The 25,573-nt window shown below is 46.8% G+C and overlaps 1 protein-coding gene across 9 annotated transcripts in view; it reads left to right on the top strand.

Moving 5' to 3' along the window:
• Positions 1-25,573, top strand: part of TRERF1 (transcriptional regulating factor 1) — a 204,830-nt gene that overhangs the window by 120,721 nt on the left and 58,536 nt on the right. For all 9 annotated transcript variants that reach the window (XM_082637840.1, XM_082637841.1, XM_082637833.1 and 6 more), the window contains one exon: positions 18,376-18,490. The gene's annotated coding sequence lies outside the window, so the exon portion shown is untranslated. The remainder of the gene's footprint in view (positions 1-18,375; positions 18,491-25,573) is intronic.

Genomic DNA, 25,573 nt, shown 5'->3' with positions numbered 1-25,573 from the left:
TCCATCCATCCACCCAACCACCTGTTCCATCCAGTGGATCACTTATTTTTGAGCACTTATTATGGGTCAGGCCCTGAGCTAGGGCCTGGGGATGTAAAGATGAGTAGGTCACCATCCTTGCATTCAAGTGATTCATACAGTAATAGCAGGACATATGAGAGTTCAGTGAAGTGTTTCACGCTAGCATAGTTGGGGCTTAATATTCCCACTACCAAGAAAAGGCAGAGCTTCCCTCGTGGCACAGTGGTTGAGAGTCCGCCTGCCGATGCAGGGGACACAGGCTCGTGCCCCGGTCTGGGAAGATCACACATGCCGCGGAGCAGCTGGGCCCGTGAGCCATGGCCGCTGAGCCTGTGCGTCTGGGGCCTGTGCTCCGCAATGGGAGAGGCCACAACAGTGAGAGGCCCGCATACCGCAAAAAAAAAAAAAAGAAAAAGAAAAGGCAGGGTTTGGTCAAGAAAAATTTTACAGAGGAGATGACTATGTAATCAAGTCTTAAAAGACAAGCTAGGTGCTTACCTATATACATCCTCCCTCCTTCCGTCCCGGCCTCTCATCCTTCCACAGATATTAACACCTGCTAGGGGCAAGTCCCTTCCTTGTGTGTATCCCCACCTTCCCTCGCTTTGACATTGGTTCATTTCCCACCCATGTAATTCCCTTACTGCTTCAGGCATGTCACCTGATCTGAAATTTGGGGCAGCATCCTGTTCTAAAGGTGAAGTTCCAGCTCCTGAGCTTGGCGTTTGGGATCCCTCCACTGTGCTGCCCCAGCCTGATGACCAGCCTGTGTCTCACTCATCCTGTGACCAGCAGACCTACTCACTGCCCCCAAACGTGTCTTGCACGCTGCCCTCTCCCATCTAATTCCACTCACCCTTCAAGGAAAGCCTGGGAAGGTGTGTTGCCTCTTGGTTTGGGCCCTGGAGGCAAGTGTGGCTATTTTCATTGGATGCCCGTCCTACCACATTGTATGGTTACCTTTCTATGTGTGTCTGGCTCACTTTCCTTTTGTCACGTGGATGGGATTCTTGCTTCATATATATCTTGGTTCTCCTCAGTGACTAAAGGGCCTACATATGGAAGTCATCCATCTCTATTTGCTAATTAAAATTGGGGGAAATTATACATTATTTATCACCTCCTCCTGGCAGTCCCTTAATTCTGCTGCTGAACTAGACTAGGTTGAAATTACCACTCTGGGACAAATGTGTGGTTTATCTAATCCATTTTTTAACTCTCAGGTAGGTAATGGAGAGTGTGAGAATGTGTGCTATTTATTCTCCATCTGCCCCAGCCCCCCAGATCTATTTCTGTCATGCTGTGTCTGGGGAGGCTGGCCCCTATGGATGACATCAGCTGGGCGCCTTTATTTTACCTTCTGGTTTCATTGGGTTTGGCCAGTAGGAGACACCAGCAGGAGATACGAGAACAGGAGGAGAGAGAGGTTGGAGTATTAATCCCCCTGATTTCTGGCAATGGCTTCTTTTCCATCTGCAGCCCCTCTCCCAGTGCTGGAGAATCACTGGGCTCAGGAACAGTTGTTCCCTCCCCTTTCCCTTCTAACTTAGGGGTGATCAAGGCTTCTTGCTGGTTTCAACCTCTGGGTGCCGCACCATATCTTGTTGGTTCCCTTAACCCTTCCTACACCTCTGTAACTGATCCATTCATTAAATTATTTCCATTTAAACCTTTTTGAGTGCCATCTATAGTATTACCGAGAGTCAACTTTGCAGGCTTAGTTATCAGCCCATGAATTGATCTGTTTCATTTTCTTACAAAAGGGTTTTGGGGTTTTGTTTTTTTTTTCGACGGGGAGCACACATTCAGAAGAATCTATGATAAAAATAACAGTCTCTTGGCTTCTTCCCTCCCTAACTTGTCACTCTCCCTTGAGGCAACCTCTTTTAACTCTTTCAGTTATTTTTTTCTGACATTTACCTCCATATTTAAAAATAATGTGCTTTTGTTTTACTCCTATTTTAGAAATTATCTGCTTACTTCCTGTTATGATAGATGACGATTTAGCTCACTTATACCACCCTCCTACCTCCCCTCCCCACATCCTCACAGTATAGTTGTGTCGTTATTTATAGTTCCTCTACTTGGTTAGCTTTATAAGTAATATTTTTACTATCATATTTCTTGCTTGTTAACAACAGTTTCTCGACTCCCTTAATCAGTAAATGAAGGTATTAGTGCCCTTACCCCAACTGCCTTCCAACTTTCCAATTTCTGTCATCTCTGTTTTTACTTTTACATTGTTAAGGGTGATAACACATTTTTATTTTGTAACTGCCAGTAAAAACTGTGCTGTGTCTGTAGTTTGACTCTAAAGACTAAAAAATCAGCAGATAGGGCTTACGTGATTGTGAATGTAGAAAGAAACAAGTTGTGAATTGACAGTCTACCCTCTGACATACTTGTTTGGTTTGCCTAGTGATTTTTTTTTTTAAGTTTCAGCCAACATTTTAAAATAGGGAGAGTTTTCCTAACAGATTCAGAGTTTGGGATATTGTTTTAAAGGCTGTAAGATCTGGTCTGATGTTCCATATGGCAACACTCTGCTGGAGGCTGCCCGCTTTAGAATGGGCTTTCCTACTCCAGTTTGCTGCAGTCTCTACTACTCATACAGTGTATGCATGTGCTCAAACTCCTAGCCTGCTGTGTTCATTTACTTATTTACCTGACCCTGAAGGCGTTTAAGTGTGTGACCCTGATGCCTGATCTGTTGTCCTCTTTGGAGTCCATAATATGTATTTCCTTTATATATGTGGCTTTATATTTTTCCAAGAGTATGTCATTGCCTTCCTTTTTTCCCCCCACCAATTGCTATTATCATATCCTCATTTTTTTTCCTCCCAAACTCTCTAGCCAATTGGGTATTTTATATGTTCTCCCTTCCCCCCAGAGTTCTCTATCCTCCTCAAGTTTGACCTGGTTGCTGTCTAGGCCTGCTACACAATTGACATTTGGAATTTTCCTGTACTGTTATACTAGGTTAGTTCTGCCGCTTCCTGGATCTCATCTTTTCTTTGGGTCCATTCAGGTTCTTCAGAGAAGGAAATTCCTTTTTTTTTTTTTTAATGCTTGGGAGAGTAGATACCTGGCTGCCCCATGAATACCAGTGGCTCAACTGTTCTGACTTCAGATTTTATATAATCCCCGCCTCCCCGACCCTGCCACCTTTTCAGCCTCACATTTGATTCCTGCCCTCCGCTGCCTTGGCAGCTCTGAGTCATGAGCCTCTTGGCCATTCTGCCAGGCTGATGGACTCTCATAATATCTGTGCCTACTACAGGGTCAGGCTCCCTGTGGCTGCCTCATCAGTTTCTAATCTTTCATACTCTGTCTCTTTTCCACAAAGTTGTCCCAACCTCTTTTCCAGTAGCCCTTACCTGTTCCCTTTATTGTTTGAAATTATATCTTAAAAAAACTTATTTCACTCTCATCTTGGTGGTGATGTGTCTAGATGGAAAGCATATAAATGAATGCAGTTAATTTGTTGTCCACCATCTAAAGTAGGCGTTTTTAATCCTAAATTTATCTCTTTTAGGATTTAGAAGTTCCTTGTATTATAAACATGTTTATCCAATTCATAATTTTCTTTTAACTATCAAATTTAGATCTTGTACTAACACTGATAAAGCAATGGTAGCTGCCATAATCATCTCCCAGTTCTCAGGGGCTTACCATGATTGAAGTTATTTCTTGCAGCTCTAACAGTCAAATGCAGCTGTCCTGGCATGACTGGTGTTCTTCCACAAAGTCATTCAGGGACCCAGGCACCTTCCATCTTGTGACTATGCTCTACCTTAGAGGATACATTCTCAACTGGGGCAGTATCACACTTAGGGGGGCAAAATTAGTTCTTGGGGCCAAAAAAATCTCATTTTAATACATAAATCACAGATATACATTTGGTACATAAACAGATAAACAGTGTATTAAAATTTCCTAGGTGGAAGAGGACACCTAGGAAAAAAGTATCTGAAATCGCTCCTTACAAGGGCAACAGTGATGAAAGAAGGTTGAGAAACACTGCTACAGGGCCTAGGAGTACCCTGTGTTCAGGTGGAAGGGAAAAAACAAGGTGGTGAAGGTTTACCCACTTCTTAACAATCTTGGCCCCAAAATGACAGAGACCTCTTAGCCCACATTTCATTGGTGAGCTCTAGTCATGGGTCCCACCTTGCCACGGAGGAGCTGGGAGGTGTAGCTCCAGGCTAGGCAGCTGCCTCTCAGTGACAACTCTTAGCTAAATGAGGGGGAACACAGATTTTGGAGGACGGCTGGCCTCCAAACACAGGGGTCAGCAAACTTTGTCTTTGTCACAACTGCTCAACTCTGCTTATTGTGGCCAAAAGCAGCCATAGACACTATTGACATGAATAGGTGTGGCTGTGTTTCAGTAAAGCTTTATTTACATAAACAGGTGGTTGGCTGGCCTGCAGGCTGTGGTTGACCAACCACTACCGATCCCTACACCTGATGACCATTCCAGAGCTTTTCCATTGCCTCCTTTTCCTTGCATCTCAGGACCTAACCCAGGTTCTTCTACATTCCCTGTGCCAAGATGGGACCTACAGCTGCCCCTTAACTGAGTGAGGAGTCCGTAGTTTTTCTGTGAGAAGAGTGGGATGGGGTATGACCCTCAACCAAGTGAATTGTACAGGTCCCAAGTCTGGAGAAAAGGAATGCATATTGCATGTGACAGTATGGTATTAAGCCATCCCCACATCTAATCTCCACTGCCACCTGACACGGTAGGAGGCCGAGTACCTGGCACATGTAGTAAGTGCTCAGAATATGGGGACAACTCCTGTATTCAATGCTCAGGGGTCCCTTAAAATACCTGCATTAGGTGAAATAAGTCCTCAGAGGATCTGCACTCTGCCTCTCATAACATTAGAGACTATACCATATTTTCAGTGGATTATTTCAATGATTAAAGCTGATAGTTTAATAACACGGCCATATGCTTACATTAGAAACGGAATAGAAAACTACATATACAATATGATCTCAACCATCGTATTTTAAAGGTTTAGCAAAAAAAAAAAAGGAAATATTCTCACAAAACGATGGGATTATGAGTGGCTTTTCTTTTTCTCTTGTGTATGTTTAAAACTTTTACAGTGAGCATGCTTTCTAGGTGGAGAAGAATAAATGTTATTTTAAAACTATAGGGGAAGGGAGTCAGCACTGAGTGAGAGTGGTAATGAGGGCATCTGCCCGCTTGTGGGCATAGACATGGACCCAAGGATTCCACCAGCAATTCTGTTGGAACAAGTCCCTCTGAGGCACTGTCCTGCTCACCCTCCCCCAAATTAGAAAGGCTTCTTTACATAGCGACTATGGAAGGGTTCCAGCCTGCTTCTCCACTGAGAAATTCTTCTCATTTCTAAGTGATGAGAAACTCATCTAGATTCTCTTTCCGCTGAGGCGGGACCAGCCTCTCTGAATGAATCATCCAGATTATCAATAGGGTGAGGAGAAGAGGCGTGCCTGGGGTTAACTGCGTGTCACAGGCATTGGTCATCTCGGCCTCTCCCCAGTGGGCTTACTTGACTTTGGGGAGAAATGAAATCACTTGCACCCTAAAGTGCTCTCTGTGTTGGACCACCAGCCCGGTGGCCTGACCTCCAGGTGCCCCTGCCCCCAACGGAGCAGAGAACAACCCATTCTGTAGTCGTAACCAAATTCAAGATCATACCCAAATGCCCCGAAGTGTCCAGGCCCCTCTGGGTTCCTCATTTGCCTCTTCCAGGTATTGAGTGGTTGGGTTTGGGGGCCCTCCACCCATGTCCTGCCCACCTGAGTCCCTTCTCTTCAGCCCTTGGCTGTTTCTTCTGGTGATTTCGTTCTTGAGTCCTGGGCTGTCTACACACTGGCTCAGCCTGTGCCCTCCGCACTCATCAGACCCGTTGCATTCTCCAGCTCTTAGCCCCTTCACTAGGACAGGGTGGCCCCTCACCCCTCACCCAGGGCCCTGTCTTGACTCTCAAGGGGCATCGTCTGCTTGAAAACAGCTCCCCGTGGCCTCCGTCTGCTTGCCCATAGCCTCCATGCCTCCCTGTATTCGACCTCCTCTGTCCTTGTTCCAGGACCTCCCTCTTAGCTCCCAATTAGGTCAGAGGAACCTTATCCCAGCTCTTTGCCTCCGCCCTGGCTCCTATGTTCTGAGAGCTGGTCCTAGCATCCTCTCTTTCATCTCAACACACATACCCTGGACATGCACGTGATGGACGCGCATGTGTAAGGACCACACTCCAGCAGGCACAGGCACCGGTTAGTCCTGTGTGTGCACATGGACTCCTTACGGTGACTTGAGAGACCCTATACCAGAGCTTCTCGGCCTCAGCACTATTGACGTTTGAACCCGATAATTCTCTGTTGAGGGGGGCTGACCTGTGCATTCAAAAGTGTTTAGCAGCATCCCTGGCCCCAACCCACTGGATGCCAGTATCACGTCCCCAGCTGTGACAACCAGCTATGTCTCCGGACATTGTCAGATATCCTCTGGAGGACGAAATCACTGCAGGCTGAGAACCACTACCCTACATGTCGGGGGACCCCTGCCCCCCCCCACCACTCCTCTGCTCTCTCCCACCCACTGTGCCTGCTGTGTGCACACCGATCCCTGCCTCGGGGCCATTGCTTCAACTGTCCCTGCTGAATGTCCAGTGTTCTCCACTCAGATTTTCACTTGTTGGTCCATCTGGGCCTCAGCTCAACTTTCACGTCCCCAAGGCCTTTCCTGAGTGCCCTATGGGAGCAAACCTAGTTGCTCCATCATGTTTACAAGAGAACTATCCGAGGCACCCAGCCTCGGATTTGGAGTTGAGAGATGAAGACGGGTGGGTGGCAGAGTCAGAAGGCTGCCAAGAAGCCCCTCTTGCCGGCTTATGTAATTCGCTCCGCGGAGAGAGAGCTCAGTGGGGCTCAGCAAGTGAGTCCCTGGCTGCTTGTCATGTGAAGAAAACTGATGGGAACGACACTTTTCCTCCTCTGCTTCCTGCCCTGCTTTTTTGTTCTTTGTATCGTGAATAATGTGAATACAGGAGGAGCCTCATACTTGGAGTTATTTTTACAAGGTCTCATCTTTGCTGCAGATGACTCAGAGCTGGGGCCTTCTCTTGAAGACGTTTCTTGGGAAACGCCGGAGAGGTGCTGCGCCCTAGGTGAGCTGGGGGTCAGAGAGGCCCCTGACCCATCTGGAGCCGTGTGCACTGGGGGCAGGAAGTGGGGCTGGAAGGAAGGCCTTGCTGAAGGCCAGCACTTCTACCGGTTTCCCTCTGCCTAGCCAGCCCTGCCTTTTCCTCACCATCCTTTTCTGCTCCAGCAGAAACAACCAGGACGGCCTGCCAGTCTGGAGAAGAGAGAGGGCACTGCCCCCAAGGTTGGCACTGCAGGCTGCTGGTAGACAAGGCCCCAGCAGGCTGGTGGCTCTAGTCTAAAAGTATGAAAACTACCTGGACAGTGGTCACCAGGCCCTGAGGGAAAAGGAGAAGCAGAGAAACCTCTTCTCATGTCTCCAGCCGCCCCCGCTGCCCATGTTCTTGGGGTGTAAAGGCTGCATCTTACTCTCTATTTCTTCCATGCCTGGCGCTAAGACCCAGTGAATGTGTGTTGAATAAAGGAATTAATGAAGGAGAAGCACCTTTTTATGTATAAAGCTGAACTACCTGGGCATGTGTATAGCACAGAACCTCATGCCATGGAGGATGGTGGGTTCTGCACCTGCTCCAGAAGATGGGCGTGCCCAGACCTCGGCACGTGGACTGGAAGTTGTCATCACTCTCGGTGCGGGCATCATCTGACTTGACTCCTCAATACCACTCTGAGGGGCAGAGGTGTCGTTTCCTTTTACAGAGGGTCACGGAGATCAGCAGCAGCATGCTCAGCGCTGTGCAGTTAGTAACCGGCACAGCTGGGTTCTTCTGCCCTAAATCTGCCGATTCTGTGACTGTTGCCCTGACCCTGTGATGCCCTAGAACCTCAGAAACCCCAGAAGTAGAGACTCCCTTGCTTTTGGAAAAGACTCCACACCCTCCTTCGCTCACAGCTGCAGTGCTGTCCTTCCGGAAGATCTGGTCCTTTCCCTTCTGTTCTGCCTGTAGCGGAATTGCTGGTTCTCACCCATCTGCTACCCAACAACCCTTGGGAGAATTGGAAGGCCCCTCTCAGACACCTCTGATGGTTCTAGAGAAAGGGGGATTTGGGGGCATACACCCTTTTTCCTCCTGCTAAAATTCCCTAACCCCCCAACTCCCTTTCTTGCTGCCTTCTCCCAGGTCACACAGTCCCCGACTTAAAACCCAGGTGGATGGAAAAGGTTTCAAGTTGACCATTTGGAACTCAGAATGCATTTCTCCATAGAAGTAGCTTGAACATGATGCTGAGTCTACCTGTAATATATCTGAGATAGAGTATTAATAACATTGGCCAAGTAGAGAGCTAGTATTAATATGAATGATTTCATTAATTAATTAACTAATAATAAGCCATCACCATCTCTTGCCTGGAAGACTGTAGCAGCCTCGTCACAGGTCTGGCCTTTTCCACTCTTATCCTCCTATAGTTTGTTCTCTATGTGAAAAGCTGATCAAGCCCCATCTCTCCTCTGCTCAGAGCCCTCCAGTGGGTTCCTATCCCCGTGACCTGGCCCGTTCCTGCCTTGCCAACCTTACATGCCAGCCTTTTCCAGCTCCAGAGAGCTTGTTTCGCCAGAGGAGTCAGCAGCCGCTGTTCCCTCTGCTTAGAACTCTTGTCCCTCCTCGAGTTACCCGGTACAATCTCAGTTCATTCAGGTCTCTGCCAGATGACACCTTTTCAGTTGCCCCAGGACACTTCAGATAGGTGACCTCAGATACCCACCCCCCATCACTCCTCTGCGCCCCTCCCCTTCGTAGCACTGATCACACCCATTCCACTGCTGGTGTGTTTGTTTACTTGGGTCCTGTTGGTCTCCGCCACTAGGATGCCAGCTCCACAAGGGCAGGGACCTGGTTTGTTTTATTGGCCACTCTGCTTTCAGCGCTGGAATAGTACCTGACATATGGTAGGTGCTCAATAAATACTTTTAAGTAAATAGATACATGAACGAACGAATGCTGTGTCCACACCTGACCGATAGGCAGATTGTGGTTTCTTGTGGAATTTATCACACATTCCAAACATCAAAAATTAACTTCTTCATTTCCCAGCCCTTGGGATTTGAAGTGTAGGGACCTCATTTTAGTAATGAGTTCGTCGATTATTCTGGAAACCAGGACTTCTTACTCTGCATTCTTGGCGAAAATAGATACTCTTCTCCGGTTCTGAATTTGGCAAAGGAGGGGGGTGGGCACTTTGGTGTCGTGAGTCTCCTGCCTCCAGTTTTACTGAGGATGGCCATGTATTTTTGATTACTCTATCTGGGTGCTTCTCACCTCGGCACCACTGACACTTTGGACCGGATAATTCTTTGTTGTGCTGTCCTGGGCACTGTAGGATGTAAGATGTTTAGCAGCATCCCTGGCCTCTACCCATATGATGCCAGTAGAACCTCCCAGCTATGACAACCAAAAAATGTCTACAGGCATTGCCATTCCCTTGAGGGACGAAATCATCCCAGGTTGCAAACTACTACTCTACCATGTGCTGGAAGCCTCGCCACATCCACCCCCCGCAACAAAGAATTATCTAGCCCCAAATGTCAGTGGTGCCAAGTTCAAGATAGCCTGCTGTAGCACAGCACTGATGGAAATGTTCTATTTTGTGCCGCCCAGTGGTAGCCACTTGTCACATGTGGCTGTGGAGCACTTCAGATGTGGCTGGTACAACTGAAGAACTGAGTTTTTAAGTTTATTTCATTTTAATTAATTTTAATATTTTTCAAGATTGTTTTTATGTGGACCATTCTTTTAGTCTTTATTGAATTTGTTACAATATTGCCTCTGTTTTATGTTTTGGTTTTTTGGCCCCGAGGCATGTGGGATCTTAGCTCCCTGACCAGGGATCGAACCCACACCCCCTGCACTGGAAGGCAAAGTCTTAACCACTGGACTGCCAGGGAAGTCCCCATTAGTTTTAATTTAAATAGCCACTTAAATAGGCTAGTGGCTACCATATTGGATAGCACAGCTCTAGAGAAACCTGTGCGGCTCACACTTTAGTGTCACACAAATCATCTGGGGAGAGCAGAGTCTGATTCAGCAAACCTGGGGTGAGGACTGAGAGTCTGCATTTCTAGTGAATTCCCAGGAGATACCAAGGACCACAGTTTTAGTAAGATGACCTAAGTCTCTAACCTAAAGAACATATAAACCCAAAAATGACATTTCTGCTGCCTGGAAGGGCTTGTTAAAAGACACAGCGGTGTAGTATGAGGTGATGGGGAAAATATGGTCTGTGGAGTCAGACAGATAATGGTATGAATCCGCTGTTACTCAGCTGTGTGCCCTGGGCAACTTACTTAACCTCTCTGAGCCTCAGTCTCCTCAACTATAAAACAAAACAGTGATCATTCCCAACTTGCAGTGTGATTCTGAGACACTGTATTTGAAAGCACCAAGCCCAGTGCCTGCCTGGCCCATACTGGGCACTCAGGAAATAGCAGCAGGTGTTACTGATTCATCTAAAGTAAAGGCATCATTTACACACATCAGCCCTTACGTTTAGGCCATGCCTGAGACCCCCATGTCAGAATCACTCAGATGTTCTTTGGAAAAGCAGATCCCTGGGCCCAGCCCACACCTACTGAGTCAGAGCCTCTCACGGTGGGGCCCTGGAAGCTTTGTTTTTTGTTGTTTTTAATTGAGGTAAAATTCACATAGCATAAAATTAACCACTGACCATTTTAAAGTATAGAGGTCAGTGGCATTTAGTGCGTTCTCAATGTTGTGCAGCCATCACCTCTGTCTAGTTCCAAGGCATTTTCATCACCCCAAAAGGAAACCCCATACCCATTAAGCAGTCACCCCTCATTCTCCTACCAGCCCCGGCCCCTGGCAACCGCTGGTCTGCTTGATATCTCCATGGACTTACCTACCTTCTGGGTATTTCAGATAAAAGGAATCATTCAATATGTGACCTTTTGTGTCTGACTCTTTTCACTTAATGTTTTCGAGGGTCATCCATGTTGTCGCATGTATCAGAACTTCATTCTTTTTTATGGCTGAATAATATTCCATTGTATGTAGATACCAGATTTATCTGTTAGCCAGTTGATGGACGTTTGGGTCGTTTCCACTTTTGTGGCTATTGTTAATAGAGCTTCTTTGAATATGTGTGAATGAGTTTTTGTTGGAGTGCCTGTTTTCAGTTCTTTTGGGTTTACACCTAGGAGTAGGGTTACTGGGTCATTGATAACTAAGGAACTGCCACACTATTTTCTAAAGCAGCCGCACCATTTTCCATTCCTGCCAGCAGTGCAGAAGGGTTCCAATTTCTCCACATCCTCACCAACACTTGTTATTATTTTATTATTACCAACGTAGTGGGTGCAAGGTGAAGCTTCATTCTTAACTTCCCCAGGTGGTCCCTGTGTGTGCTAGAGCTATATTCAGGAGAGCTTGCCCTGCACTGGGTTAAGTGATGGTCTACTTCTCACAGGGGCGTGGGACTTGGGACTCGGTCAAACAGTGCTTTTGTTGGGCTGGTGAAACCCATCAGAGGATTGGAGTTGTTACTTTGAGTGTGTTTAAGAGGTTGGATTTTTTTCACACATCTTACTGTCTTAGCCCATAACGAAAAACCACAGAGGATGGCTTATAAACAACAGAAATTTATTTCACACCGTTCTGGAGGCTGGATGTCCAAGATCAACATGCCAGCATTCTGGTCGCATTCTGTGAGGGCCCTTTCTTCCTGGTGCATTGCTAATACTTTCTCACTGTGTCCTCACATGGCAGAAGGGGTGAGGGAGCTATCGGGATCTCTTTAATAAGGGCACTAATCCCATTCATGAGACCTCCACCCTCATGACCTAAGCACCTCCCAGAGCCCCCACCTACTAATAGCATCACCTTTGGGGGTTAGGATTCAACATATGAATTGGTGGGGGAGGGACAGAACATTTAGCACGTAGCACTTACTCCCTCCCCTTTAGTAAGGGGAACTGAGAGGATAGGGACGGCTTGTTCTCAGCTTGCCCTGGAAAGGCCAGATCAGCGCAGATGACCCGTGGGAGCCCCCCCCACCCCAGTGCCCCCATGGGCAAGTTACTGCAAAGCACCTCTACCTGTGGGGCTGGCCTGGAGGGCCTGTCCCGGCACGAACTGGCTTTGAATTCTTCTGTTTTAATAAAATTTAATGTGAAGTTTTGCACTCTACCGGATAGTATAGCTGGGCCTGATTTAATTTTTAAAATTAGGGGTTATCCCCCCAAATATTTAAGTGTATTTCAGGAACACATCAGGTTAATCCTGTGGCTCTGAGGATAAAGGTGATAAACCAGGGTTAGCGGGAAGAGGAGCGTCGGGGAGGGGGTTATCGTGGGAGTGCTTCATGAAAGGAATAGTATTCCTCTCTAACAATGAGGATTTTGTTTCCCTCTGCCGGAATTTCCTCAAATATAATCTCTGGGGTGGAAAACAACATTTAAACGATGCATTGTATCCACAAGCAAAGGGAGCAAGGTCCTACTGTAACTCCCTGGGCCACCTCAAGATTGCTCTAGGACAGAAGCCCAGCACCCATGGCCTCCTTAGATTCTCAGCCTTGGCCACATGTCACAACACCTGGCCAGCTTTAAGCACTATTGACTCATGGGTTTTGGTGAACCCCAAGCATCTGTGTTTTTTAAAACTCCTCAGGTGATTTTGATGTGCAAACAAGACTGATAACTGCTGTGCTCACCCATGGGACACAATGGTGCAAAAAGCAGACACTTGCTATGCCCTCAGAGAGCTTACAGTCTGACTGGGGAGGCCCCCTCGTTAATCACATAATGAATTAATTGCAACTGTGATAAGTGCTGTTGCACACTTGCATTTCTGGAGAGTCAAAGAAGTCTCACTGAAGCTCATCTAGTATTTGAAAGCTAACTAGATGTTAGTGAGGGGGGAGCTAGGAGAAGAGCATCCCAGTCAGAGGGACCAGCATGTGCAAAAGTTCTGGGGTAAGAAAGAGCTTGGAGTGTGTGAAGACCTGAAAGACAAGCTGACTGGAGCTGTGAGCAAGGGAATAGGAGGAGGCCTGAGGAGGTTGGAGAGTGGATGGTGGTCCGCCATCCATTGTCAGCCTATGATAAGTCTGTCTGATATGCTCTCAGTGTTTGAGCTGCTGTAATATTGGTCGAATACCCCAGCTTCTGTGTTCTGGAATAACCAGATGCATGAAGACCTGATGAAGTGGCCACCTGCCTCTCATAATGATCTGAGCAGGAATGCCCTCTTCTAGTGCCTATAAATTATTCTTTTCTCCACCTCCATGGAGGTAAGAGTGGGGCATCTACAGAAGAGGAGAGATGGTTGGAGAGAGAATGGGAGTTTTCACCACATTGGAAAAGCTTCCAGGCCTCCCCATCTGTTGATAGAATGTGTCTCACTTGAAAATTAGATCTTCTTCCGTGTCACCATCATCTCTGTGCAGGAGAACTTGTTTGACAGAATGAGTGGCCCCCACGTGACTGGAGTCTAAGATTTCTCATTGCATTGATTACTCTCCACCCTGTTTCTTAGGTGTTCTTAGATTAAATCTACAGATTTAATTCCTCCTCCTCCTCAATTTCTTCTCCTCCCCCTCCTGCTTTTCCTTCTTTTAAAAATCTGTGCCAATTTCTAATTTATTGTGGGTGGCATGGAGGGAATTCTTCACACTTCATTGGGTCCTGCTTCCCATTTCAGAAGCTCCACAGTTTGTCTCCTGTGTCCCCTCCCCTCCCCTGGCTGCCATCCTGCTCCTGGTCCAGTTTTCATTTCAACTTCTCTGTGGCCTACAGGAGCCCTTCCTCTTTGGTTTGAGCCTCTCAATACCCATTTAAAGTGTTCATGTCTCTATAGTAATTTTTCCCTCCCAAGACTCTTAAATCTTCATTCTCCCCTTAACTCTAACAGCAGTGTGGTCTGTAAGGCATCATTAGTCACCACTGTGTGCAGAAGGGAAACTGAGACCCAGACATCCGTGTGGGGCATGGGGCAGAGTCTGGCCTTACCTGGTGGCTTGCTGCCTGTGGGTCCCTGGAAAATCACAGAGCCTTCCAGGGCTGCGTCCTCACTGGTCGTGTGGGAAAGACCTAAGTGAGATTTCCATCCCTGTAAGGCAGTGCCGTGGTAGAGAGGAAGGGCTTTCCAGCTTCCCATTCTGGTTCCGTCACTTAGTTCTGTGGTCTGGGACAAACCAGCAGGCCTCACTTTCCTCACTTGTAACATGGTGATACCAACAGTGACCCCGCAGGACTGTTGTGACTATTCGGGTGCTTCTTGGGAAGGCCCAGCACCAGGCCTGGCCTGTGTTTAGGCCTTCAGGATGTGGTAGCTGTTCCATCTCCTCTCCCTTCTGGAACTCGGCTGTTTGTCCAGGGTAACCCCAGCCATTAGTGGTGGAACTAGAACCCAAGTCTGCTGGCTGCCGGCCCGGAGCCCCTGGGTGGAGCTCCCTGTAAGTCCTGGGCTGGCATCCAGAGAGGGTGGGCCTGGGGCCACCGAGGTGAGACTCAGTGCCCGTTAGCCCTGGTGCAGGGGGACTTCCCACTGGAAACTCTCAGCACAGTGGCAGGGGACCCATGAGGTCACACACCAAGCAACTGTGAGTCATCGGGACCCCTGCACCCCTGCAAAGCTGCCCTGCAGCCCCAGTACCAGCTGGGAAATTGTTTCATGGATTCCTGTTGATTTTCACGTTGAGGGAGGAGCATGGCTGTCCCCACACACTGCTGTGTGGTAGTATTGCTGACACTTATCCAGGGCCAGTTGGGAGCCAGGAAATGTGCTCAGTGTAGGACCTGTGCTCTTGCCGAGCTTGCAGCAAGGAAGGCACTGCTAACTCCATTTTATGAAAGAACCAGGCCAAATGGCCAGCGAGGGGCGGGGCCAGATTTGAACCCAGGTCTGCTTGGCCCCAAAGCTCTTGTTTTGTGCATGAAATTGTATGACCTTCCGTCGAGTCACATTCACCACGAGGCTTCTCCAGCAGTCATTTAATAATAGAACACTTGTTCACATCCCCAAACCCACATCCACTGTCAGTCTATGTCAGCCCTGACCAACTAATTTTCACCACTGGTCAAATTGGATTTGGCCAAGTTACCACTGTTGAAGAGAAAAATAGATGAGTCCCCAAACTTGCTATAAAATGGGAGGGAGGATAAGGTGGCCCCTGTGTTGGATGCCTCGTGCCAGCTTAGGAAGAGGGAGAATGAGCTGACATGCACCCTACTTTCCTGGCTCGCCTTAAGTAACTTCTTGGGCACTTTTGGAAAAACCTGCACATCTATAATGCATGGTCTGAATACCATCACAATGGAAGCATGATGTGAGTCAAGAACCGATTCGGTCCTTATTAAGAGCCTCCTTTCATAGCTAGAATGTGCCATGTTCCTTCTGTCACAGGAACTTTGCACAGCCTATTCATTGTGCTGGCAACACCTTTTCTTTCCGTCTTTTCCCGCCTGCCCCCACCCTATTTTGTTTCACTAACTTATTCTTAGGGCTCAGATTAAAGACTAATTGTTTAGGAAAGCACCACTGACCCTTTCCTGTGCTAGATCTACCCCTGACATATGCTGTTAGGGCAGTAATCATACTTCTTCAGAGCACCGCTATTATAGCTATTTCTAATTTATTAATGTTGGTTTCCCCACTAGAGGATAAACTCCAGGAAGGCAGGGACCACATTGGTCTCAACTGCTGTATGCCTAGTGCTTTGCACTTGCCTGCTGTATACTAGGCACTCAGTCAACAATGGATGGACCAATGGATGGTTGGATAGATGGATTGAGCTAGTTAACTTCATTTCCTTTACCTTAACTCCAGCCAATATACTCTTCTTGCAGGAAAGGGGGATTGTAATTGCCTGTTTATATGTCTCCCTTGGGGCTCTTTGAAGAAGAACGCATATTGAGAACACTAGAATCTAGTCCAGCACCTGATACATAAAAGTTGGCTGTGTGGTCTAAGCTTAACCTTGCCCATGAGTGATTCCAAGGACTATTGCTCCTGTCGGGGAGCCTGGAAAGTTATTTTCCCATGTTGAGAATAAGGATGAAACACTCATGGAAACTGAGGGAAGTCCATCCCTGCTTCCCACCTCGTGCCATGGTTTAGCTTCTGGGTAAGATCTGCTATTGAAGTTGCCAGTTACTCTGTTGACTTATTTATACATAAATAGTTATTCCCATAACCTTCACTTCGCCAGCATTCAGAGATAATGATAGACAATCTTTGTAACATCACAGACATCGCTTCCAAAGCATTCCCTTGCTATAGGAATGTTTATGATGTGCTTATCGCTAGAATTTCATGAGCAACAAACTCTCAAGTTGCAAATGACTTAGCATTTGAAGCAGCGAGTGAGAGTGTGTGTGTGTATGCATTAAAAAAAAAAGACTTTGAAAAGGGAAGTTTTTCTTCTACAGAGATGTCTTCTAAAGTTTAAAATAAGAACTACATAAAAGCTGAGAGTTTAGAGGAATGAGCACTTTCTCTTAAGCATTCAAATGGGGGAAATTGACTTGTAATCTCTCCCTCAAGTATTAAGGCAATAGACATTTAAAGGCTTTTTTAGGAGCTGGCTGTCACAGACAAAAGATTTCTCAATTTAGAAAACATCATTTTTATAACATTAAATGGTAGGAGTGAACACCAGCAGTCCTCTTGACATTTTGGAAGTGCTTTATTTTTTGAAACGTCCCAGTCCATTTTAATAGATGACACTTTTGTTCTTCCCATTCCGGGCAGTAGCTTCGGCTGGGGTTGCCATAGTTACAATTGGAAGTTCAAGGTAGAGCAGGACAGGGCTCCAGGCACAACTTCTGACCAGGTTCCCATGAACCCAGTGTGTTGGTGCCACCACCTCAGACACCCCACCGCCACACTTTCCCAAAGTCCCTGCTGTAACTCTCCTTCTTGGAGAGAGACTCTCTGAACAGTCTGGACTATAGTCCAGAGGGTGATTTTTTTTTTTTTTTTTTAACGGTACGTGGGCCTCTCACTGTTGTGGCCTCTCCCGTTGCGGAGCACAGGCTCCGGACGCGCAGGCTCAGCGGCCATGGCTCACGGGCCCAGCCGCTCCGCAGCATGTGGGATCTTCCTGGACCAGGGCACGAACCCGTGTCCCCGACATCGGCAGGTGGACTCTCAACCACTGTGCCACCAGGGAAGCCCCAGAGGGTGAATTTGACATCATTTTTATTTCCAGCCACCCACTCTGAACCAAGAGCTCAGCCAGACATCTCAGGAAGGTTGCACTCTTTACAAACGTTTCCTATAGCAATGCTTCTCAGCTGTGGTTTGTGGAATGGTGCTGGTCTACAAGCTGTGTACCGGTCCACGAGATCAGTACAGAAATTGAGAGGAAGAGCTTAAAAACTCTCATGCCGATTTGACAGAGTAAGCTGTTGAATCATTAAGAAGTAGGCTTGGGGCTTCCCTCGTGGTGCAGTGGTTGAGAGTCCGCCTGCCGATTCAGGGGACAAGGGTTCGTGCCCCAGTCCGGGAAGATCCCACGTGCCATGGAGCGGCTGGGCCCGTGAGCCGTGGCCGCTGAGCCTGCACGTCCGGAGCCTGTGCTCCGCAACGGGAGAGGCCACAACAGTGAGAGGCCTGCGTACCGCAAAAAAAAAAAAAAAAAAAAAAAAATGTAGACTTGTACTCTATGAATATTTTTGTCATTTCATTTTTCTACCAGTTCCTTTTCTTATATTTTATAAAAGTATTCATCCGTGATGGATCAGAAATTAAAACAAACAACTGGTCCTTCATAACAAAGAGATTGAGAAGCCCTGTGCTGTAGCACTTGCAAGCTGCCTCTGCTCCCTGTGGGACAGGTAGGCTGTTGAATGAACTTGGGGAAATCACAGCACTTACCAAATTATCTTGTAGTGAAACATGTGTATGTCTCTCTCTCTCCTCTCTCTCTCTCTCTCTCTCTCTCTCTCTCTCTCTCTCTCTCTCTCTCTCTCTCTCTCTCTCTCTCTTGCTAGGCTGTTGCTTGAAAACAGGGACTGCATCTGATTCATCTTTGTAGCCTCGTTCCTTAGAGCCCTGCCTGGCACATCGGAGGGCGTGGGAAACATTCGTCCTGTGCCTGTCTGCTCCCCAATGACAGGAGAGTGGCTGAGGCCAGCCTCGCGAGCTCCCGCGACTTCTGGATAGTGTCCTTGGCAGGCTGGTGATGGAGAGCTGGGAGCAAACGATGAAGAAGTGACCTTTCTTTCTCTTTTTCCCACAGAACTAGGCCTCCTCTTCCCACCTGCCCAGCAGCATGAGAGCAGCATGACTGGCCGGCCACAGGAGAAGCCCCCAGAGCCAGGCCCCCAACTCAACCATCTGCTGCGGAGGCCAAGGTGAGCTTGCTTCCCTTTTCCTGGAAAGTTTCGGCATTTTCATTTGAACTAATTCTCTGTGCTTTTGTAATCCCTTGCCATATGCTGGAAAAATGGGGTTTACTGGGACATGGGTAGACTGAAAAAGTACATGTCAGCCTAATGGGGCAAAACGTGCTCATTTCAGCTAATGGAGAGGCCGATGGTGGAGCAGAAAGGACACTGGATTGAGCTTCTGGGGACTGAAGCTCTCATTATTCCTCCACCACCTCCTAAATATGGGGCCTTGGGCAGATCTTTTGGGGATCGGGTAGCCAGGGAATTTTGGGTGAAGGAATCTCTGGGATAGGATAGAATTGGAAGGATGGTCCACTCATGGTCTGGGACTCTCAGGACGCCCTGGACAGTCTCCTGTCCAACACAGGGTCATAAAACCCCTTAGAGGATAAGCCAGGCCAATTCCCGGCCAATGTTGAGGAATGAATTGTTAGAAAATTCTTCCTAATATTGAGACAAATTCTTCCTCTCTGAGATTTCTGTCTTCTCTCCTCTGCTCTGACACATGGACCCACAAAGACTGGGCTTTCAAAGACTCTTCCACATGACCCTCTCTTTGGATTTGGAGATGGCTGTCGTGGCTCTGTTTTTCTTTTTTGTATAAATTCTCCCTGGAGACTGGCACCACTCACCTTGTCCTCTTGTCCCCTCCGTGTTAGAAAGGGCTTCATCACCTCCAGTGTTGGTCCTCAGTGCTCACTCGGCCTGTACCATCCTCAACAGAGAATCCTTCGTTCGCATTCTTCAGAACATATTAAGAGACCCCTTTGTGACAGTCACTGAACTAGACTCTGGAGGTACCTCAGTGAACAAGAAAGACAGGGTCTTTTTCTTTTTTAAGATAAAATAGGAATGGATCCTTGGAGACAGTTTGAAATAAGCATTGAACCATTTCTGTGTGCTCCTTTTAAATATTTTATCTTTTCAACTTTTTTCTTAAATGTTTCATGAGTGCTTGAAAAAGTGTGTACTCTCTAATTATTAGATATATAGTAGTTTTCTATATATGATCATTAAAATAAGCTAGTTCATTGTGCTGTTCAAATCATCTGTAATACGTCCTTGTCTGTTTTTGTCTGACTAATCTTCTCAGTAACACATTATTGAGAGACATGTTAAAAAATCTCCCATTGGATTTGTCCATTTCTCCTTGTAGTGCCAAAAATTTTGCTTATGTATAAAATTTTGTATATTTTAAGGCAATGCTGTTTGGTTAGAACAGGTGTATCTTACTGATGAATTGGGATTCATTTCAACCATGTTTATATTTGTTTTTTTTCCGCTCCTTTTTGGTTGAGATGTTTTTCCCTCCTCATTCCATCTTCTATCTTCTTATTTGGAAGTTATGTGCTCTGTATCTGTTCTTTCAATGTTTAGCCCATCTATTTTAACAGGCATACTTAACAAAGTCTAAAATTAATCAATGTCTTTACCTGCCTCCCCCAAAATACAAGAACCATAAACTGGTTTAATTCTAACCACTACCTCTCCCAATTTATATACAATTGTTATCCTGTGTTTTCATTCTGTCCTGTTTTTTTCCCTACAATTTAGACATTGTTGTTTTATATGATGTGTTTGTATCCACATTCTTATCAATATCTTTTCTCCCATTCTTTCATGAATTGGAGATCATTTTCCTTCTGCCTAAAATAAACCCCTTTAGCATTATCCTTTAGTGAGAGTCTGTTGGTGGTGAACTTTCAAGTTGTTTTTGCTTTGGTTTGGTTTGGGTTTTGTTGGCTTGAAACTGTATTTTGCTCTCAATTTTGAAAGGTAGCTTTACTGGATATTTTCTCTTCGGTCACTGAAACCATTATTCCACTACCTCTGGCTCTGAATGTTGCTGTTGAGAAGTTGGCTGTTGGTCTTCCTTTATAAGTGACCTGGCATTTCCCTCTAGTTACATTAAAGATGTTGCTGCGTTCTTTGGTGTTCTGCCACTTCTCTCTCATGTAACTAGGTGTCAATTTCTCTGTCTTTATTCTGTTTGGGTTTCACTGGGATTCCTAGAGCTAAAGATGAGTGTCTTTCAACAGTTCTGGAGGATTCTCACCCTTCATTCTTTGAATATTGACTCCTTCCCATTCTTTCTAATAGCTCCTTTTGGAACTCCAGTTAGACATATGGTGGACCTTCTCATTCTGTTCTCTGTATCTCATAACCTCTATTCCATATTTCTCACCTCTTTGTCCCTCTATGCTGAACTCTGAATAATTTCTTCAAACCTGTCTTCCATTTAATTTATTCTGTGTTTCAAATGCTGTTTAATCCATCCATTGAAATTTTTTCCTTTCAACTTCTTTATTTATCATTTCTAGAAGTTCTGGTCCATTATTTTTTAAATGTGCTTGGTGATTTTCTCTTATTTCTTGCTTATATTTGCAAACTTCTTAATTTCTTTAACATATTGAAGTTGCTAATTAGAAATTGTAGAATTTCATGTCTGGTAATTGAGAATCTGAAATCTTTGCAGGTCTGATTCTGCCATCTGTTGCTTCTGCTGGCTAGTACTCATAATGCCTTGTTTCCTTGTTGTTGTTATTTTCTTTGAGCTGTTCATTTTCCTTAGAACTTTACCTTTGTGAACTATTTGAGGTATGGCTTGAAGTTAATTTTTCCAGAGACATTTTGCATTAACTTCTGCTAGTTGTCTGGGGGCACTCCCAATGAAAAATCACTTTAAATTCATTTTCTACCCAAAGCTTTTCTGGCTACATAAGTAGCATGAATTCCAACTGCAAATCTGTGTGAGATCAGCTTATGGGTTCAGATTTCTACCCAGCCCAAGGTCAGGTTTCCTTGTGGTCTCCTTTTGTGTTGGGGGTCTATTTCTCATTCATTGAGGGTGGAGCCTTTTTTTTTTTTTTTTTTTTGCGGTACGCGGGCCTCTCACTGTTGTGGCCTCTCCCGTTGTGGAGCACAGGCTCCGGACGTGCAGGCTCAGCGGCCATGGCTCACGGGCCCAGCCGCTCCGCGGCATGTGGGATCTTCCCGGACCGGGGCACGAACTGGTGTCCCCTGAATCGGCAGGCGGACTCTCAACCACTGCGCCACCAGGGAAGCCCAAGGGTGGAGCCTTTTGAAGTCCCAATTTTATGAAGGAACTAAGCTTTTTCTCCTGTTTCCTGAACACTATGCAGCTCTCATGGGAAACTTAGAATCTGTAGGGTTTGGCAGGAACCCTCAGGGCAAAAGCCAGGTTTGCTGCTAGCTTACATCCCAAAGTTCCTGCTTTTGGTTTTGGATTTGGTCTTCGAAGAATCCTTCCATTTATACCAGTTCAGCAGTGTGTGTGCAATCTTTATATTTTAAATTTTAAACAGCATGTTAGTTGTTTCAGTTGGGAAGGTCAAGTAGGGTGTCTGATCTGCCATATTGCCAGAAGGTCTGTTTTCTTTCTTTTCTACCATAGCCCCATGGGGCAGGAATTACTATTCCTTGTTCACAGAAGAATGAACCAAGGCTCAGAAAGGACACGTAGGGCTTCCCTGGTGGCGCAGTGGTTGGGAGTCCGCCTGCCGATGCAGGGGACGCGGGTTCGTGCCCCAGTCCGGGAGGATCCCGCATGCCGCGGAGCAGCTGGGTCCATGAGCCATGGCCGCTGAGCCTGCGCGTCTGGCGTCCGGAGCCTGTGCCCCGCAACGGGAGAGGCCACAGCAGTGAGAGGCCCGCGTACTGCAAAAAAAAAAAAAGAAAAAGAAAGGACACGTAACTGACTGCAGTCACAGGGCTGGCAGGTGATGGACCGGCAAGGAGTATATCCCTCCCCTATCCCCTTTTCCCACCTTTGCTCTCCTCAGAATAACTTAACCATTTTGGGGGGGATTAGCTTTATGCTCACAAAGGATATAAGTTCCTACCAGAATAAATAAATAGTTGGGCAGCTTTGTAAAATTTGTTTATGAATCTATTGTTTATCTTCCTCGAGAGAGGAAATGGCTTCTGCATATTTTGTGGTTTGTTTCTCCCGTGGTCCCCAGCAACCTTCCTGCTTCATTCCCACTTGGCAAAGACCTCCTGGACCTGCAGCCAGATCCCATGTGCACCTCAAGGTTGAGGACAAGACCCCAACTTCCTCTTGTCCTCATGCTCTCTCTCCTTCTCCCTTCCCTTGTGCCTCTTTTCCACACCCCCCAACCCCATCCTTCCTGCTGTTAGTTTTCCTGTCTCCTGTTTGTGTGCCTTTCATCAGAGGGGAGGCCACAGACCACAGTGGTTAGACTTTTCGGGCTTGGGGGCAGGAGAAAGAGCTGAGTTTGAACCTAGCTCTGCCTCTCACTAGCTTCGTCTCTCTGAGCTTCCATTTCTTCATCTGCAACATGGGGACCACAGGCAGAGCTGTTCAAGGATGAAATGAGATGATGTATGTATGTAGAGCTTGTAACAGGAGCTTGGAGCATCACAAGCACCCAGTCCGTGGTAGTCAATATCATCATGACTAAGAACAGACCCCTTCAAGACTTGCGCCCTTGTTCAGTGATGCTCTCATGTTGGCAGAGCTGGTTTATGAAATGTGATGGAAATGGAGGCAGGAGTCTAGGGTCAATGTGGGATTCCCAGCCCCGCTGGGGTGTTTTTAAAAATAATCGGAGGGAAAGCAGAACACACTGGTCTGGCCAGTGTTTGCACAGGCTATAAACCATGGGTTCTAGAAATGTTCATCTCTAGAGATGGGGCATCTCAGCATCTCAGCCCTCCCTCCAAGCTGTTCCTTCTGTCTTAGAACCATGAGAGCTCTGGAACCTCATGACACCACTCGCTGGGGAGTTGTCCCTGTGGTGCCCACACCCCGGTCAGTGGATGGCACACCAACTCTGCTGGACACATGTCCAGAAGGGGCAGGATGGGTGGTCTCCACTGTTCGTTTGACTTCCATTCTTAAAGCTGACATGACTGCTTATAAACACACACTCCCTGCTCATAAGTAAGTGACTTTATATTACACTCAGATTTGTGTCACTTCCTGATTTGATATCTATCAGGCAACAACTTTTTTAGCACCTGCTATTTGTAGTGGCTCTGGGCTTTGTACAGTGGGCAAGTGTTATGAAAAATACATAGAGTTGCTATGACCCTAAAACTACTCTGAAAAATACTCTTCATTTAAAAAGACTTTATGACCAAAAAATGCATAAAGGATAAAACGCCTTCATAAGATTAAGTGCCAGGTGTTCAGAATAGGTTTCCAGCGGGGACAGCACTGTGCCTTCGAGTGCTCAGGGAAGACTTCCTGGGGAAGGCTAGGAAGAAGATTGGGGCTGGCACCGTGGGGCAGGTAGGGTGAGGTGGCTGGAAAAGGAACCTTGTACATTAGGGGTGTTGAAGTGGTGTGAACTGAGGTTTAGAGATGGGCATTCTCTTGAGCTAGTGAGACCCAGTGCAGTGCTTCTAGCCCCACAGACGGCCTCTGTGGCGTCTCTTAGAGAGCCACCTCCACTAGCATATCAAGTGCCCTGACAAGTCCTGCAATCAATGTTTGACTGTGCTTCACCAGGTTTCCCAACTGTGTCTGATCATGCATGGCCAATGAACATGGTGGTCTTGAATGGATTTGCATTTGCCTTTTTATCTCTCTGCAAATGCTACCAACTCACTTTTGTAAAACAGGGATTGACAACTTTCTTTAAAAATTCAGTCTGTGAGGATCAAAAAATTATTTCCAAATAATTTTCAAAGACGAGTCAACCACTTGTCTTCCTTTTCCAAGGGTGGCTCAAATACTTAGAAGGGTGGGGGTTTGCAGGAGCCTGAAGATTGATGCCGCTGCACTAGGGAGGGACCTGACTCCCAAGACGATGTCCACCGACATTCTCGACCTAGCTGAGGGACCAGGCCCAACCCCACCCCATCCCCACCCTGCCTGCAAACCTCAAAGTCTATTAACGGCCTCTCTCCAGATAATGATTCATGCTTCCTGTCCCTCCTCCTTTCTAGTTACTCAGAGCTGTGAGCCAAGATTGATTACTTACACCATCCAACTGGCCTCGCCCATGGGGAGCTCAACTGCTAGATTAAATATTCTTCATGGGCAACACCCCAGCTTGAGTTCTCCTTGTCAGCTGAGTCCTGCGCAGTGAAACAAGGGGTTGTCCCAGATGCAGATGTGGAGATGGTTTCCAGAACTAGGGAGTCGGGACGCATCATGTTCGGGAATACGTGTGGAGTTTGGGGAGCCGGGGTTACTGTGAATAGAGAAACAAGGAGGTGCCCCAGGCACGGGACTCATATACTGCCATGGCCTCATAAAAGCCAACAGAAATAGGTTCTAAGCTGAGTCTTTAGGTACTTCTCTGGAGACTGACTATCTGTTCCTTCTTGCTGTTAGGTGGTCTTGGTCTAAAAGCATTTTCATAATCTTTATTACACTAGTCATAGAGATTATTCTATTTTTTAAAAATTAAAACACTCTAACTGAGCTTAAGTCTGCCCTGATAACCTCCCCCACTCACTCAGTTCCTTTTCCAAAATACCGCAGAACCGAGATGGACATCCAGGTGTCCTGATTCCCGGTGTTCTTTCCCCCCAGGGGGCCAGGGTCCTTAGGGATCGGCTGTCAGTGGTGGAAAACCGTAGTGCCTCAATATCCTGCCTCAAGGTTGCTGGGTGTCCCTGAGACAGGCAGGGTCTGGGAGGTTCACCCAGCTAAACCCTCGCTGGTCAGAGCCAGCGGGACCTCCTTGCAGTGCGTCAGGTCCAGCCTCCTCATTCTGCAGAAGCTGCGTCTGAGATGCAGGGAGAGGAAGTCATTTGCCCAACAAGGTCACAGGGCCAGTCTCCTTTTCTGTTTGGCCCGGGTTATCTTTATATTGGGTTTGCATTTCCTGAATACGCAGCAACGGGGTAGGGGGTGGAGGGCAGGGGAAGTGGGCTTAGAAGAACCCCATCTGAGAATGTTTAAATTTCCTGTGAGTGTCCCATGAAGAGGGAGATAATCTATGTGCACATGATCCAGAGGAGAGGGGGAGGCTTGGTTTAGGTCCGGAAGACGGAGAGTGGAGGGGAGCAGGAGGAGGCCAAATGAGAGCAATTCAGAGAGGCTGTGAT

The sequence above is a fragment of the Mesoplodon mirus genome, assembly GCF_964341445.2.
Source record: "Mesoplodon mirus genome assembly, chromosome: 12".
NCBI lineage: Eukaryota > Metazoa > Chordata > Mammalia > Artiodactyla > Ziphiidae > Mesoplodon > Mesoplodon mirus.
The sequence above is the reverse complement of the archived record's forward strand: the minus strand, read 5'-3'. Positions and strand labels throughout refer to the sequence as shown.